The 19,167-nt window shown below is 35.0% G+C and overlaps 1 long non-coding RNA gene across 1 annotated transcript; it reads right to left on the reverse strand.

The window, feature by feature from the left end:
* Window positions 1–5,317: 5,317 nt before the first annotated feature.
* On the reverse strand, window positions 5,318–18,686 carry LOC125335278. Its single transcript, XR_007207401.1, has 4 exons — window positions 17,973–18,686; window positions 8,064–8,158; window positions 6,715–6,811; window positions 5,318–5,399 (listed from the first exon to the last, which is right to left on the reverse strand). It is a non-coding gene; the product is annotated as an uncharacterized LOC125335278 (long non-coding RNA).
* Between the last annotated feature and the right edge of the window lie 481 nt (window positions 18,687–19,167).

Genomic DNA, 19,167 nt, shown 5'->3' on the forward strand with positions numbered 1-19,167 from the left:
TACACTATGGACCAACATCTTTGTCAGTATGTCTAAATATGTTCCAATACATGAATAAGAGGTAAGAAACCATTTCTTCTAAGCACGAAACTTTTAGAAACCAATAAAACTCCCTCCAGATCCTGCTTCTTTACCCAAAGATTTTTCTTTAATTATGCTAGCCCCAGTAGAGTCCCAGATTTGCAGATAGCTAGCTCAATTAATATGAATTATTAGCAATTTCTTAGAGGGAAAAGGGGGAGGGGAATAATCAGTATTTAGGGCTCTCATATTGTTTCATAATCAGAAAACAACCTGCTAAAGGTGTTTCATTACAACCACCCACTTAATTAGTTTAATTAAAAAAAACCAAGTTGAACAGTAGTGGTTCAGAAGAAACCATTAAAAAAACTGAACAGCTTGGCTTTTACCAAATTATCTACCCTGTTATATGACGCTGTAGCTGACACTTTACATCTTGCCAAGCATCCTCTGTGAGATTTCCCCAAAGGCTTGAAACCTTAAAGGATTCTGTGACAGCAAAAGCAATCAGCAGTGAATCACAGTTGAGTTGGCACCTTCCAACACCGTGGAAGTGTGACAAGTCCATAAGTTCCCCATGTTGCCTTGGAAAGCTGCCAGTGACATGATTGCTTCTCATTGTCAGGAGATTCATAACGAAGCTCCAATCTTTCCACAAGTTTAGAGAGCCAATAGGGAGTTAGAAATCACTCCACAAGATCTTTCAGAACTTCAATAATATTGTTTTGACTGACCTAATTAAGTCATCATGCAGCAATAATGTTGATACAGCTGATGCAGAACTATACTATCACAACACAAACATTTTTATAGCATCTTCCTTTAAAAAAAAAGTGATGGTATTTTAATGTGAAAAGAATAACAGCCATTACAGGAATCCATGGCTTCCGCTGAAAAGCCCAACATGAAAAAAAAAAATCAACATATGTACACTTTCTTTGCTACAGTGTACAGCAAGTACACATTTTATTCTAACTTGGCAGTTGCACAACTTTTCACAAATTCTCCTGACTTTAAAATGCTTCTCCATCATAGACAGATGCTGATACCTGAAATGTAATAATTCCCTAGGACCTCAAGTTTTTCAGATGTTCTACTTTTCATTTAGCATTTCTGAGCAGGAAATAAATTCAATCTAATGGTAAAAGTTTCAAGGTCCTAAAGAAAATTCAACAGGTAACTCATGTTGGGTTAAGCTACCAAATGACTGAGGGTCAGTAAAGGACATAAAAGTGAAATAGAAGATACTGTTGCAAACTTTTTTTGTGAAATAAATATTTGAACTTATTTAATAGAAACTCTGCTGCAAGTGTTGGTTATCAGAGAACTGAGAGAAGTCCTTTAACATTTGAAGTCAGAGTTCAAATGGATCCTTCAACAAAATGAAAACAAAGAAAAAATGTTTGAACAGTTATTTTTGTGGCTTTGGGGTTTTTTGTTTGTTTGGTTGGTTGGGTTTTTTTGTTTGGTTGGTTTTGTTGCTTTTTGTTTTTTGGGGTTTTTTTAATGGTCAAATATAAAAAAAAAATTGTCTGGTCTGTTTTAGCTTCAGATTCAATCCAGAGCAGCAGTTTTTACTTATGCAAGTAAAATACTGACATTCTCTACAATAATAGGTCAAAAAAAATTTAGATAAAGCCTCACCATGTCTTATAATTTTTCTTTTAAATTAACTTGCTTGTACAACTAGTATAGTTTGGGCATTTTGATGCAGATTGCTTACAGATTTTCGTTCCCCTTTTGCTGTTTTAGATGTCATATCAGAACGGCGGTATCTACTTTCCCTTCTGAGCACATCCTTTGAAACATTTGAACACTATGCTGAAACTCCTCAAATATAATTGTGTCTTCAGTAAACCAAAACTGAAACTGTAAGACTTATATAAATTAATATTCTTGTGATATAATTTTTCTAGAATTCCTATTTACCCTTGTTTCCCTGTGCAAACCATAGGAGAAGTAAATTATTGTGTTATCGAAGGGATTTAAAATATTTGAGGTATGTTGAAGGAAAATCTTGCCTATGGCTGCATTTGACAGATTATGCTTAATTTTAGAAAATTTAAAAAAAAAAGCTCTGTCAATAAAAAAAAGATATTTTTGTAAAAATACTTTATATATGTGGTTGCTGTTTGAATTTTTGTAAGAATAGAAGGAGACACAGAAAACAAAACTAACTACATCTCTACAAATCCTTGCAATTTTACATTTCATCTAGCAGACTCAATGGTCTTTCTTAAGCATTTCAAGGAAAAACTTGATATCACTGGAACTGAGTTATCATTATGACTAAACCCTATTTGCCTTATCTCCTTATGCTCAAATCAGTGAACAACAGAATACTAAAATTTTGACAATGTTCAGTTAGTGCTAATTTATTAGTGCAAATCAATCACTTGCAGCAGTAAAAGTAGGATCACCAAATTTGAATTCTGCAATTGTATTAAAGAATAAGTTAAGCTGTTCTAATTGGGAAATATATGACATTTCCCAAATATATGCTTTATATAGGTGTTTAATATTAATTTACTTCTTTTAAAGAAAAAAAAAAAGTATGGTACAGTTCTACATTAGCATCTTTTTTGGTGCCCATCTAAGCTTGTATTAATTTCTTATGTGTTTACATAGTTGTCACAAGGCCTACAAGTAGAAATAGCTTCTCTATTCCATAGTAAAATTGTTTCTTTCTCTAGAAATATTATTTTAAGACAGCAGAGTGAATGAACCACAGAGCCATAACCACCTGATCTTTTTTTTTTTAACTTTTGGTCAGGGACGCCTGAATATCATGACAGTTACTATGACAATTTTCATCATCTTGTACATGAAATAGGAGGTACTTCATACACCTGGGCCTGACTAGTACATGGGATAGCTTTATCTTTTCATTGTAACAAAGGGGTAACAGACCTTAAACTAGAAATTGCCAGCAAATCATGTTTAACTGGTCATATAAATAAATTGTTCCTGTTCTACAGAGGATAGAACCCAATCCTTGCTCAGTCATAAGAGAATGGAGGTGGTCACTGGAGAAAAAGTCCATGAATGGTGACATGTAGACATCAAAATAATAATTTTAATCTCATGGATCTGTTTTGTATTTGGAAAAAAATTGTCATAATTTTCAAAGTTAAATAATTTTGAGTTTTACTGAGATTCACAAAAAGGTAACTGTTTAACAAGGCTGAACTCCTGGGTGTTAAGCTGAACTGAGCATTCAAACTGGTAAAATTTGGAATTCCCAGTCTGCGCCATGGTATCACAATATTAACTCTTACTGTTATTAGTGTCAGAATTGACCTTTATCCAATACTCAGAAATGGACTGCCACCTTCCTTCAAAGTTGGAAACAATATTCCTTTTTATCTCCCTTTTGGAAATAAAAACCCCATCTCCTTACTGAAAATCAATAATTTGGATTTTGCATGCTTTATAATATATTTCTAAAGCATGGAGGTTTTCAGGCTTAACTCATGCTGCCTCACATTGCTGGCTTGACTGGGAAAAGAGCATGCTCAGATTTAGAGCCAAATTGCTTTTTAGGGACCAACCAAACATAGCTAATCTTGTGATGTAGATCTCGTTGTCAAGAAAGTAGGAGAGTTAACAGTCCAGAATGGGTTTAAAAAAGTCCTTTCAAATATATTTCTCTGGATATTCACAGCTGTAGAGATATATTTTTTAATGTCAGTACTAGTATTTGCAAAATTGCATTGCAATCATGTTTTATATTTAACCATATTGGTTAATAAATGTTAGAATTTTCTGTAGCTTTCCAAACTAGTAAAATACAAGACGGGAGTCACAATTATATGCTTTTAATTATATATAAAAATTAGCCTAAGAAACTGAATAAAAGCCTTTTAATTACATTTTCACAAGTATTTTTTCCATGTATTTTATATGTCCTATATACCAATACACAAGGCAGATCCAGGAAGGAATGTTTCAACTCTTCACTGTAAAGTTAGCTCTTATAAGTTGAGCTAGGTGAATAGTTTAGATAAATCCAAAGAAGCAGAAGTTATAAACATCATATAATTTTAATTTGATTAACAGAATTCAGCCTGAAACCAATTGCAGGATCAAGGCACTCTTACTTAGGTAATTTTCAAAAGGGTTTTTACATCCTGCCCTTTGTCTATTTTAATTACTCTTGTGTTACTCTTTGGTAAAATGAATAAAAAAATTCTTCAATATGCCTGTGTGTTCAATACATATAATTTACATAAGCATATATCTAAATTTGTAAGAGGCTAAATACCAATGGAGTATGAATGGTTTTCCATTACAAGTTGTCCTGTCCTTTTCTATAAAGCTTCTGGAGCCAAAAATACGACAATAGGTTTGACAGATAATAATAAATACATCAACATATCAGAGTCACTGCAATGATGTTTTTAACTAAATTAGCCTCTATAAATACACCTGGATCTTGTAAACAATTTAGGGAGCAAGAAGGATCTACTTTTAAGCTTACATTTGTTCACAATGTCTTTCTACTGTTTTTACCAGTAACTGTTTTTGAAAACTTCAAGAAAAATTATTCTTAGGGTTTTTATTGAATTGAAATGTGTTAATTTATTGAGACAAGTAAACATAATATAAAGTCAAAAATCTTTTAAATATATGTGATTTCTAATAAATGAGAAATATGTTTAACAAGAACTACTATGCAATTGGCTGATTTTTCAGTCTTTCATTTGTTTTCCAAAATTAAAAAGAAAATAGTGCATGAAAATTCATTTATTGTATGCAGTAGCCCACAAAAGTAAAATCTGATTGTATCACTCTGGCAATTCCTAATGTGTGGCAGGAAAATTTTATAAAATATAATAAATAATGTATGTGCATTTCTGTACACTTGAGATTAAGCCAACGTACCACAAGATGGCAGATGAATGCAGCTAAAGTGCCAACATGCAGAAAAAATAAGCTTGTGGGTTGGAAAAAACAAATGTTTGTGAAGTTTACTTAACTTGTATTATAGGAAAGAAGTTTCAGAAGGTAACTTACAAAAAACAGATATTCCTATTTCCCTCTTACTGTTCTTGAATAATATTTAGACCCTAAGACTAGAGCCCGTCAGATTCAACATTCAGATTCAGACACAGTATTTAACTAAAAATACTCTTTGGAATCAGGAAGTTTTCTCCACTCATCTTCTTAGCTAAAACTCCAGAAAAGATAGTGAGCTCTCTGTGACCATCAAGCCTTGTAATGCACTAGGCACAGATTATGAAAGGCTGGGATTTCGCTTATTTGATGAGAATTCGAAACTCTACCTCAACTTCCACAGAAGCATGCTCAACCACTGGGTTATGGTTATGTGAAAGCAATGAATTTTCTCTGATTTCCACTGATGAACTTGTTTCAACCTGCATAAAATATATATTAAGCCAGAGTATGAGTGTGATAGCCTGTGGTTTCACTGAGCGTATAAAAAGTGAGAATGGAGAGACAAGGGGTTCTATTTGTTGATTTAATAAGTACTTCATGGAAATTCGCTTCAGCTGCACTACTGTTTGAAGCTATGAAATCCTACATCTCAGGTCAGTGTTTTAAAAATATTTTGTGCAGGCACAGAAAATAGTCCATAGAGTAATACCCACTTTGTAAACTTCAGTGGGCTGCTTGTCTGTTCCAGAGTGGGAGAAATTCTGAGCAGGGATCAAATTAGAAATTAGGGTCCAAATGAAGGTATTTTACACAAAATCATAGCAGTCTCAATATTTCAGGAACGTTCAACAGAATATATTATCAGAAGTGGCAGTATTTCAGACTCCTTATTGTGGCTGCAGCCATATATGCCTTACCATAAATCACATACAGATCCTTCAGCAGGCTTGAACTGGACCCAAATTCAGTGTTTCTCCTTGATCTTTTCTGCATGACACTTGGTGACTACCTCAATACCTTACTGGATCTATTTTCTGGATCTTTCAAGTCATGTAAAAAAGTAACCTTCTGTAGCATCTTGACCATTTAATCTGAACATCTGAGAAAGCCTAAAGGACCTAGTTTACTTGACAGGCAGTAAGTAACCAGGACCTAATCTCCTCTGTTTAGAAACTCGTAACTGCAATTTCTAGAAGAAAAATAAATAGAACTGACTCTTGAATGATAAAGGTGAGAACTGATGAATCATATCTCTGAAAATCATATCACACAGCTGACAACTCACATTCATTCATTGCCCAGCCCTGTGGTAGACACACACACACAAGAGGTTGTTTTTTTTTTTTTTTTTCCCATAGGCACTGTGCCCTAAGTATCTTCATGGGGTTTTTTGCCATTTCACTAATCATCCATGGAGAATTTATAGCTTTCATTAGACAACTGTTCACTTAAATTGGAAAAAAAAAAGATTCTGAAACTTAAACGACTGGAAAACTGCAATAAACCCTCAAGAAATAACATGAATATAAGTAAAAGGTACACAAAACCTCTTGCTTCAGGGATGCTTCAAGGGCAAGGGGGTCTCCTGTTCTCTCTATGGATAACCATATGCTTACATGATCAGTAGTTCTTTGCAGACAGCTGTCAAACAGTATTTTAACAAAGTTAAAGCTAACAATAAGGGTGGTGAGTCAACTCAAAAGCCAGAAAAATAGACCAACTGTCTCTGCTGTAAAGCGTACGTAGCTGATAAGGTTTGCAGGTCAAAAGAGAGATATCTGGAAAAGAGTTTACCTGCATTCAATTTATTTTAGAGTGACAGGCAGGGAGATGAGTCCAGTTTAGTCATGACAGGATATATGCAGTCCCATCTTTTTCAGTCAAATAGATGCTATGGAAAATAAATGCATGCAGATTGGGTAGTATGAAAGATAAGAATAAACTTGATCTGAATGCTTAACATTAAGAACATTCACAAAAATGTAGGTGGGTAGCTGAGGTTAAGCATAACAGGGTAACTGCTATCAAACTTTTTCCAGCTGTTTAACAATTACTGAGAAATAAATGTATGCAACAGGAAACATCCAAATCTAGCATTAAGCAGGATCTGAGTATATAATCCATCATCAATAACACGTGCAGGTTTAGCATGATGAAATATCAGAGCTTATGCAACATAAGGTTGTTTCCTTATTGGCCAGCGACTATGATGCCATTCAATGTGCAGAAAGGTACAGATGAAGTATCACAACACAGGATCTACACTGTAAGTTGATTAAGGAAAATACTGGGATGAGCTGATTATTACCTGGTGTAACAGCTGAATGTAGGAACATGATGGATCAAACCTGTTCCAACGTGAGCATTAATTTAGGGTAATATAACATGGCTCTGGAATAGCAGGATTTAAAACAGGCTCTAGTGCAACTCTTTGCAGCTAATGGGTGAGAGTGGGAGGTTTGGTGTCTGTAGAGTAATAGCAGAGACACTGCTTGCTAGTTATACAAGATGGCTACTGGGAAAGACATACCAAATGAGCAACTACACATGGCCTAATTCCTTTTTTGCTCTGATACAAGCCACTTCATAAACTAGTGTTGAAGTGCAAGCACAACAATATGGTAACACAAACCACAATTTTTTACTTCGGACAAGCTTCCATGCACTAGCTCAGACATTTCAGTTAAACTTCAAATTTCTGCATTCTCCCTGCACCATTGTACCCCTATAGAAAGATCTTCAAAGTTCTCTCCTATTGACAGGGAAGGAAAACCTGTCAACAACTTGGGTTTGAGAGCCAGACTCCCAACCAATGCCATCATTTTATCTTTTTTGATTAAATATTGATTTATTTTTTAAAAGCAAAGAACATAGCTGTCATAGCATTCTAAAGGCAAAAATGCAACTATACCAAAACAAATAGAAGCAAGACTCCAAGAGTAGATGATGATAAACAAAAGAAAGCATTTCCAACTGAACACAGTGGAGACAACAGGGAAAAAAATTGATCAAAACTATTACTTTGCCTTGCAGATTTGTCTTCTTCTGTTATTTGCATTAATAAATTAATACTGAATGAAGATTAATTTACTCCACATCTCTAGATTAATTTAAATGTAGAATCAAGAGTTTCTTTTACATACCAACATCCATAATGAAGGGCAAGCATCTGATTTTGCAGTTATTCCAAGTAATTTTAAATGCAGTGGACTGTGTCCTTTTTAAAGAAAAAAAAGTCCTGTAAAGAGAAATTTCCCTTAATTTTCTGTAATATTCTCAAAGTCTTAGAGCAAATAAACAGAAACAAAGGCAAAATAAAAAGCTTTTACCCTCAAAAGACTCCTATCAGAAGACATACAGACAATGCATATTGATACTGCCATGAATGGCGAAAGTATTTTAGTAACTTCATCAGAAAAGCAGACTACTTTGAAGGATACTTTATAAACTGATAAATTAGTGCTCAAAATTCTAGGACATTTTCAGTAAGAACTGAAGTTTTGCCTCCTGTTTCCAAAGCCAAAGCAGTATTTGTTTAAAAAAGTATCTTCCCCTAGCATAGCCAATATACAAGTATACTACCTAGAAAGTATATTTAGGAAGTCTTAAGTATTTATTAAAGGATAGAAACAAAGTCTTCACTCATTAAGCACTTTATTTTCTATAATTACACAACATGTAAATGCTTTAAATACTGTCCAGTAAAGCAATTTTTAGGATGGGTGAAATGTTAACAGTTCGTATATGAGTTAAAAATGAAGTAATATAGCAACAGATTTGAGAGCAATAGATGCAAAAGGCAAAAAAGCAAAGTAGTGAGAGAAGAAATAAAAAAAAAAAATTCATCTTCAGAAATTACAAGAAATCACATCCTGAGACTTTTCACCCCAAGTTAAGACAAAACATTAACTTTAAGGGCTTTAAGAAAGAAGGGGGAGAAAAAGGTAATATCAACTGCATAATATTGAAAGAAATAAACATGGCTGAAAACTAAGTTGAAATGTCAGGTTTTGTCAAGAAGTCTTATTTGTCATAATCTGAATTTTCAATCTATTCATGCATTGCTTGTAAGTTATCACTCAGCTTTAGAAGCTGATATCAAAAAAGAAAGCCTACAGAAAACACCTTTTCTCAATCACTTTTGTCTCTAGAAAAGTTTTAAATAAAAAGGAATATAGTCAGCACAGCTATCTAGCTATGTGAAATACAGCACAAAACCTGCTTTTTCTCACCCATGTAATACTAATGAGTTCATAAAAAATGTTTAATTGCTCCTATAAAGTTTTAGGATAGGAAAATTTATTGCTTGTAGCACTTAAATGATGACAACAGATGTATTTCTCATTATGAATGCAGTTATAGGAACAATCATACTGTTATTGCTGAATAGCTTTTCTCAATGACTCTAACTATAACATAGTCTTTCATTTCATGTATTTCTGTGTCTAGGACAAAATGTCATTCATTGAACCAAATTTCCACACAGAATTTTATTCCTCACTAAAAAAAGAAGAAATTGAGGACATCAGGGGCAACAAGAAGAGCTTCTACCACTACACCGCTGTCCAAAGGCTGAACAAGGAAAATATGGGTCTGTAGCTAAATGTAGCAGGTGATTTCAGGACAGTGGACACAAGGAGAGATATTATGACCTGGATGTGTGGACAACATGATCAATAAAATGCGGTTGGGACAATCAGGTTCAGAGGATAGTGGTTAATGGCTTGTACTGCACCCAGAAGTGAGCAAAAAGTGGAGTGCCACAGAGGTCTGTCCTGGGAGGAGGCCATGGGGTGCACTGTTGTTACATTTGCAGATGATATGTGCGTGGAGGAAGAGGCATATGCTTAAAAGAAGGAATATTGCGCAGTGACCAAGACAGGCTGGAAGAACAAGCCAACAGGTCATGCAAATCTGCAAGGATGAAATATACCCATGGAAGGAATAAGAAATAAGGGGATAGTAGACTGAAGTTGCTTGGGCAGCTACAGTGTGCTTACAGGACAGTGAGAGACCCCGAAGGTGTTCTGTGATAAAGGAGATGCAGCCCGCTAGGCCTGCAGGTGACTTTTGGCATGGCCAAAGGGGAAGTCCTGGGAAGGACTGTAAACCATGCCAGAGCAGAGGCAAATGAAGCAGCAGCAAGGACTAGAAGAGGAAAACTAGAACTCTGGGAATGGCAGACACAGTATTACACCCATGATCCAGCCTGTTACTTTGCTGAAGGGACTGGGAAAGAATGAGTGCAATGCATGGTGAAAAAAAGGGAAACTGAGACTAGGAAGTTGAAAGTAGAGGTATTCAAATGAGCCTTGGGAAAGAGGAGGAAGGCTGTTTTTTAATTGTTTGCTTTTTCTCTTGTGGTTGGTAGAACCACACTTGAAACCTTTGGCAATAGCTCTGCTCGAGTATGTATAGGCTGCTGTTTGTCAGAAGAAGGAAGTGCATATTAAGCTCACTGCCTTCTTCCCCCAAAACCAAAGTCTTTCTAGTTATTAGGTAAGACATAAAAAAGTTTTAAGCATCTCACTAAGATTTTTTTTATATTTTAATCAAGTGCATAAGCATCCACGTCAAAATTGGTGTTCATAGACTGAATAAAACCTTCATTTAATATATGCTTAGTGAGGTCAGGGAAAGTATTGTCATACCTACAGCAGACAAACATAAATTTACCCAACAATTTATCTGCAAACATTAAAAAAATATCACACATATTTATGGGCCTCTTTTGCCACTAATGTGTGACAAAGTGGTGAGAAGCCTTATGTGGAATGGATCACAGGAGGGTAAAATCAGGAGCTAGAATGATTCAGGTCATTAATAAAAATATTGCATGAAAAACATAATTGGGATTTCATTTCAAAGAACATCATCTTATTCCCTTTCTCCATAATAAAATATAAAAATTATAAAAAAGAACCCTAAAAGCAGTAAATTATGTAAATAGTAGTGTCATTTTCCTTCACTGACGTTTTCTAATTCAGCTTGTAATTAGATTTGCCACTTTCACATCTTAAGTCCTAGCTACCCTATATTTCAACTGGCTTGTTTACAAAAAGTCCCAAACAACTCAGAATCAATCCTTTTGACATAACAATGCCCCAAGCCTTACCTTTAGCTCACCCTTGTTATGTTTTCTTTAATGAAGAGCAGCAACAAAAGCCACAATACCATTCTTCAAAATATTATGTGTTTTTAAATAATAAAATTGTTATTTACATTTTACTTATAATAGTCATACAGAAAAATAAAAATTATGGCTCCAAATCTACAGAATTTTTGTGGACAAGTTTATATATGAGATAGTTTTTAACATAAATTCATGTAACAAAAACAACATTAGTTTCAATAAAGTTTCCTAGGCACCAATTATCGGCTGGTTTCATCTAAAAAAAAAGAAAAAAAAAAAAACCCTAACCAACCAAACAAAATAAAAATCACCCAAAAAAACCACAAACAAACAAAAAAAGAACACCAAAACAACCAAATATTGTTGGATTATAATCCCATGTCTGTGTGCTGCAATTCAACTAAAAACATATTGAAAGGAAGGGATAGACTTTTTTGACCAACTACACAAAGATAATTATGTGCCTCACCTTTTACAAAAACTCATCCAGCCATAACCTTTTTCAGCAAGGAAGCCTGGAGAACCCATATACAGACCACTGGCCTATCTTTAACAAATCATGGTTTTTAATGTTTTCATAATTATTTTTGAAAAATGTCATAAGAAAGCGGTCCCAAATACACAGTTTGATTTCATTGTTTTCTTCTCAGCTGTCAGCAGTCTAGGAAATACACACTTTGGGCAGTCACCAAGCCTTTTTTCCTCCCTGTAACATTATTACATTCACAGCTGTCAGAGTCTAACCATGTCTCACCCTTTCTCCCCTCTGATAAAGGACCATCTTCTAATCAGTATTATTTCCATTGAATATTGGCCTGTCTCAGAGAAAACAGTTTATGGTGACAGATGTTCTGAAACCTCCAAAGTGTTAAGTGTCAGTATATCTACGTCATTGCCATCAGAAGATTCTGTTTGTTTGTGTCTAATGTGAATCTTTTTTGATGGTGTTAGTTTCACTAGTCCTTGTACATGGTATCAATGATCTATTTTATTTTCTTTCTCTGCCTGCTGGCAGCAGTTTTAGATGCATCCAAAAACTGAATTAAGCCCCCAATTCATAATGCTGCCCTTTCTTCCTCTCTTGTCCTCCATGCCTGGGCTTCTCTATCTAGTCCCATTTTATTTCATATTTTGTAATGATGCCATATTTTCAAGAATTCTGAATATTCTCTTTGATCTCCCTGGGACCCTTTATTCATACCTTCCTCAAAGTGCAGAATCTAAAACCAACTCAGTACTCCATCCAAGGCTTTAAACTTTCTTAGCAGTGTGGAAGAACTACTTCACAAATCCTGCCAACTTTTGCAAAATAATCCCAAACAGATTTCTCACAAACTCACAGTTCCCATGCATGTATCCTGCAGTATTCCCTCCAAGCCTACTGTTTGTCCATTACTTTAAAATTGTTTAAAACCAGAGACATTAACTTAGTCAAATTAATTTCCAGGATCTATTTAAATTAGAAAAAATATTAAAAATATTTAAATTTTTAAAAATCTGCTATTACTAAATGAGTGAACCAAGGTTCTAACAAGCATATTGTATTACTCTGTAAAGCAAATTTCTTCTCACAAACAAAAAACCTCAGCCTATTTTTCTCAGACTTTTAAGAAGTTTACATGAGAAGAGACAAAGCATGATGAGTTTCAGTATACAGACATGCACATTTTTCAGTTCGTGAACAATTAAACATGTTAGGCTATGATGAATATCTTTTTACAAATTTAACACCAGAGGCTCTTATGCTTCAGATTTCATTCCAAACTGCAGCTTCACAGTCTTGATTGACATTTCTTTTAACTCTCCATTGTACTGTCTGACATTGTTAAATTTCAAAAATAGTGTTTTCTACTCCCTTTTTGAATCTCAGTTTTGTCTTGACATTTTATACTTCTCTCGATCTGATACATTGCCACTGTTGTTTTGACATGTCAGATATACAATACCACCTGAAACAGGGATGCTTCTGTGCTCCTGCAGCAGTAATTTGCCTTTATGGCAATGGATTATATTGGCACTGCAATGCTTGATGCGGTGTGTGATCCGTTAGTGTTTTATGCAGTGTTGTTAGAGCATCGCATTTATGTTTATAAACGTTAACTCGAATGACCTTATATTTCAGAAGTTATTGACTTGGCAAAATTGTAGTGCCCATTAGGTGCATCAAAGCACTCTCCTTAACAGAGGTAAATGAGCACTAAATGCAATGGCTACAATCTCTTTTTTCCGTTTTTTTAATTAAAAGTGAGGAGGAAGGGAAAAATAAAGAGAAGCAGCCCATTCTTCTGCTCTGTTGCCCATGACAACACCTTTTGCTTAAAAAAACCCCACACAGCTACATGTTACAGAAAGCAAAGTGCTCACTACACTAAGATGTTTCTTTGTCAAGCAAATAATAGCTTTTTAGCAGGTCCTGTTGCCATAGGACAAGGGGTAATGGGCTTAGTCTAAAAGAGAGTAGATTCAGACTAAATATAAAGATGAAATTTTTTTTGTGATGAGGGTGGTGAAACTGTGGGACAGGTGCCCAGAGTGGTGGTAGATGTTCCATCCCTAGAAACATTCAAAGTAAGATTGGACAAGACTCTGAGCACCTTGATAGACTGGAAAATGCCCCTTCTCATTGCAAGGAGGGTTGGACTGGATGACCTTTAAAGGTCTGTGTCAACACAAACTATTCCATAATTCGATGATTATAGAATTTAAAGGGGGGGGGGGGGAGGGGGAAAATCGAATACATAACCCTGATTATTACTCTGACAAACATTAATGTAACTAACTGGAAAGACATGGTACTAGTTCACTTTCATTTTAAAACCCTGTTTAAGTAGAAGGCATAGAACTATAAAATCGCTGTGCATTCAGAAAAAAAAAAGAAAGTAAAGGAAGGAGAAAAAATTCTCACAACACTGACATGTTTGAGCAAAGTCAGTCAACACTGCTAACTCATGTAGCAGCAAAAGCAAGCATGGGATGTTTGAAATCAATAGCACAACTGAGTGCAAATGATGCAGTCAGTCTTTTGCAGATTATCTTCATTCAAATTCAATGATTCCAAGCCTTTTGCCCTGAAGGAATGTTTTCAATTCTCAAAAGTTTTTTACATCACTCTGCATCAAAAGTTATTAAAAAAATTGTGGAGTGTTGCTCTGATGTACCATCAGCCTCAGCATGGAATTGCACCAGATAATTATATTCCAGAGTCAGAGCAAGATGTTAAGAAAACCAACATAAATATGTCAGAATTTATTTTTCAGTAGTGATGTTATTGGCGAACATTTGAATTTCTTTCCTTTCTTGACCATTTAGCCATAGTAACATTAATATTCATTAGCAATGCATATGTTCTTTTCTTTAAATAGTCACCACTTATTTCAGTTAATTATTCTAAGTATTATGGCAGCTTTGATCCTTCAGCTCATAGAAGAGACAGAACATAAAAATTTATCGAGTTTTGTATTCAGCGTTTTTTTTATGTCACTGCCCGTGGTTAAAGAAAAGGCACTGCTCTATTGAGAGTTCCCTTTCCAATTTCAGTCACTACACATATTTTCTAACAGACTGCCCTAATGCAGTACTCACAGACATTGGAGAGGCTATTCAAACACACTAAAAATGAAAAAGCACAAATGTTGTGGTGGAAGCACTTGAAAATATCTCCCAATATAACATTTTATTGTAATGTACAGAAACCCTCCAGTACTATGTCAATGACTGTCGTTTCTAATATGCTCCCTAGCATCAGTGCTGTCAATTTCAGTGACTGTCAAGTGTTTCATGGTAATTGGTGTGTTTCCATAAGCATCACATCCTGGAGGAAAGGTATGAAGGAAGAAGAAAATGTGTGATCCAAGCAATTCTTAAAGTTCTAAAATTGAAAAGAAGGAAACAAGGGAGGGAAGAAGTAGTGAAAATCCCTTCAAAATAAAAGAATTTAAATGAAACAAGGAGGAAAATATAAAATATATTTATTATTTCATGAATATTTTTAGACTATCCACACAAATGAACATTTTTTTTAAACAATTAATTTCTCATACAAATCTTCCAAAGTTTTATTTTTACTGGAATTTATTTCAGGGAACTGCATCCTTCCAAACTTCTAATTTTTTTCTTCTAGAAATATTACCAAGCTGAGGAACCAGCAACATACTTCTAATGACTTTTTAGTAGTCATCTTCACTGCTTGTTATACGCAGCTCAGACAAAAGATATTGAGTGCTAATAATTAAAGATTAATTTTATATAAAAGGGGTAGCTGAGCATCAGATTATTACATCTATCATTTAAGTCAAAGTTCCTGGCCCCTCAGAGCTTGCAATTTGTTGTATACACATTAAAAACTGATTGAAACCATCTTTATAGGTAGGTGAGATTTTCCACATGGTTAACTTGAAAACTAAAACACATACTGTGGGGATCCACTGATCTCTGATCTCTTTTTTTTAAATAAATTACCCTCTGCCAACAACAACTATGCTACCTTTATTATGACTGTTTCAGTAGCATGCAGTTGGCTTCAAAATATATTACATTCTTTTAAAATATTTTCCTGACTCATGTAATAATCATCTTCAGTTTGCAATTCATCAAGTTGCATTCTAAAATGTCACTTTCAGTGAATGTAACAAACATTCGTTGAAGAGAGAGGCTTCCCTCTCTTGCTCCTCTACCACCATGGTCTTATTACACCTTGCTACTTTTCCTTGTAAGTATATGAAGTGTATTTATCCACACTTTCTCTTGCTTTTTAGTCTTTCAACTATCTCTGAACCACTCTCTCACAGAACTAAATTGCTCCATTTATCTATCAACCATATATAATGTTTTCCATTCCCTCGTCTTTCCCTCAATCCTCTTACTCCCCAAGTTCCTTGCATATTCCTACTGAAGTAACTGCTGGCCTGCACCATTATTGTCTGAGCTCCATACAGAAAAGGAGGAGATGAAGTCACTTACGCTAATGACAATCAACTTGACATCATCAGAAACAAATTCAAGTTAGATATGTACTGCATATGTGCTTTGGGGTGACAAGAAAAAAAGGCAAAAAGTCAAAATTAGTACAAAAATTAGAAATTAACTGATCTTGGAATATTCCAAGGGCAACAGAAAATAATTAGCAAGAGAAATTCCTTTTCTAACACTATAAATTTATAAACATATAAACATTTCTGCAACAGAAGTTTTACAAACAGAAAATTCCTTTGAGCAAAACTACTTACAGGTGTAAGTACAGATGCAGCAACTGACGTTTTACTGAATCTTGAAGGGTCATGTCTTTCCAGAAGGCTCACTTTGTTCAAAGATTTTAATGCCAAACATTTATTCCATCTTATTTAAATGAAATATTGTAGGCATCTACAAAGCACCAATTCTGAGCATGTAGTCTAAATATTGTGTGGCATGCTTGATAGCTCAGATGTCTAAATTCCTAGTTTTATGTTAAGTATCAGAAGCTTAGGAACATACTTAAGTACTTCTCTAAATTAGAACATTTTTTTCCAGATAATCAGCAAATGATACTAGTCTAGGGTAAAACATGAAATATTATCATGTTCCTGTGATTAGAGGCAAAGTATAAGAAATTAACTCAAAGTCTTTAATGCAATATATTTCTCAGAATTACTTTGAGATTAGTTTCCTTTTACAAATTCTCATTACTTATCTACTATAGTTCAGGTTTTTAATCTGATTTTAAAAGGTGAAATTACGTTTTATTCATTACAGAGCTACTGGTTTTAATTTTTTAAACTACATTAATACAACTGGTATTTTCTGTAAGAGAAGCTTCCAGCCTTCTGAGTAGTCATTTTGGATTACATGTTTCCATAGTCTTCTCAAAAACTGCAGAGTAAGTATTTGGCTTCTCTTCACACAAAATCAATGGGATGTAGAGTTGTATCAATATGGTGCTACATGAGTTGTTATTTTATAGAAGTTTTTTATTAATAAGAACAGATAAATTTCTATTTCTTCTGTTGCAAAGAGCTTGATTGTATTAGCATTGTGTGGGTTTTTTTCTATTCACCTATACTATCTCACCTAGACTAAGTGCTACAGTTCTTGGGCCATTTTCTTATTATTCTGAAAACAACTGTTAAAGAATATCCCCTTCTTTGGATTTTCAGGAGATACACCCCAATCTTTCTGGCTCCCTGTCTTGCCTCTTTCACCAAATTGAAGAAACCAGTATCTCAAACTGTGCTTCTGCCCAGCCCTCCTATTCGTCTGATCTGGGTTTCTATTCATGCAGACAGCAGGATTGGTAACAGTATTTTTCAGACCCTGATAGAAAGCATCAATAATTTAGGATTTGACAGGTTACTCAGACACAATTCACTGCAATGCTTAATGACTTTTTTTATAAGATCATAGTAGGTTAGCTATTCAGCAATATATCAGGCACCCAAGCATTTTAATTCATTTACAGCAAATCACAGTAAAATTATTATATGCAGCAACATTAAGTAGAGAATAGAATATTTAAAAAATATTTTACATGCAACCTATGTTCTCTGTTATGTCAATGCATTACAGCAGATTGCCAAGAGAGGTTCTGGAGACTCCCTCACTGGAAATATTCAAGAACCATCTGGACACAGTCCTGTGCCATGTGCTCTAGGATGACCCTGCTTGAGCTGGAAGGTTGGACCAGATGACACACTGTGGTCCCTTCCAGCCTGACCCACTCTGTGGTTCCGCGATTCTGTGATATTAAATGAAGAAACCAATCAAAAGCTCTTATTGGCTCTAGGCCTATTGTATTAAGCTAGTGCTTCATGTCAGTTAGGAGAAATAAATTTATTTTCTCCCCCCCCCCCTTCTAAAAGAAATTAACTCCTTAATGATGCTTATCAGTTTCCATAGGAAAATATCAGTATAAGTGTTTATCGTTGTGACAAATTGTCAGACTTACTACAGAGTTGCCTTTGATTGTGAAGAACTGTTGAAGGCTGGTTGAACAAAATATGAGCTGGGCCTCTTGCTGATCTTGAATCTCCTCAAGAAAGGCTGACACCTGAAGGGTGTCTGGGGTGAAGCAGAGGCCTCACAACCCCGTGATGAGCCATCAGACTCACTCCTCCTTTGCCATGCATAACAAGCCTTCTTGTGAGTCTGGTCCTGCAAGGAGATAAGAATGGGTACAAAGATTCTCTGGTGAAGGTCAGACAGCCTTTAAGGTCATATTGGTGGATGGAGGAGGACAAAAGTGTTTATTTTACATTTGTATCAACTATACATTTTGACCAAAATCACCAAGACTCTCACTAAGCCCTATTAGCATATTAACTTTCACATCCCTAAGAATGCAAATAAGGTGAAATCAGAAACTAAGTCCAGATGCAACAAGCACCTCTGATATCTGAGGACCAGTTGGAATGCAAGCAGTTTTATCTTCTGCCAAATTTCTGTACCTTTATGATTTACCAAAATCTGAATATCGATCTAATATCGATTTCCAACTGAGACAGACAAAAACTCTCTAACAGTTTAGAGTTAGAAAGTGCATGTTTTATTTGGCGCCAGGCACTGCGTGGGATTGCTCCCTAAGATGCAGGGCCCCAATACAAGCAAACATGACACTTTTTATTTCCAAATATTATGAATATCCAAAATACAAATGCATATTCATAACATTAACACCTCCCATTCTCCTCTTCATATGGAAATGAGCTTACATGTCATTAAGCATGCGTAGTGTGTGTTCTGAATTGAGTTGGTGGTCTTGAATTGGGCCAGTGGTCTTAATAAGATGAAGTAACTCATCTTCCTCATTTTGACCTCTTTGCCTCTCTGAACTTTAACAATCCTAATTACTTTAGTGACCTCTAAGTTTCCTCTTGCGTGACTTTTGGATGGGTTCCCACCAAGGGAGGAAATTGGTGATTGTCCTTGTTCCCTACACCAACTTATCAATGTTTCTATTCCTCGTTCTAAGCACAGCTAAGCAAACATACAAATGACACATCATCAGTTATTTGGTAAACAGCTACTAACATCTTAAAACCCATTTCAGGTCCAGCTCTCTTAACTCTAGCTGGGCCCAAATTCCTTCCTATTCTAATTAATTTCAACACAGCTAGCCTATACCTAAAATCTTGATGTTTCTT

Source organism: Corvus hawaiiensis, chromosome 1 (assembly GCF_020740725.1).
Source record: "Corvus hawaiiensis isolate bCorHaw1 chromosome 1, bCorHaw1.pri.cur, whole genome shotgun sequence".
NCBI lineage: Eukaryota > Metazoa > Chordata > Aves > Passeriformes > Corvidae > Corvus > Corvus hawaiiensis.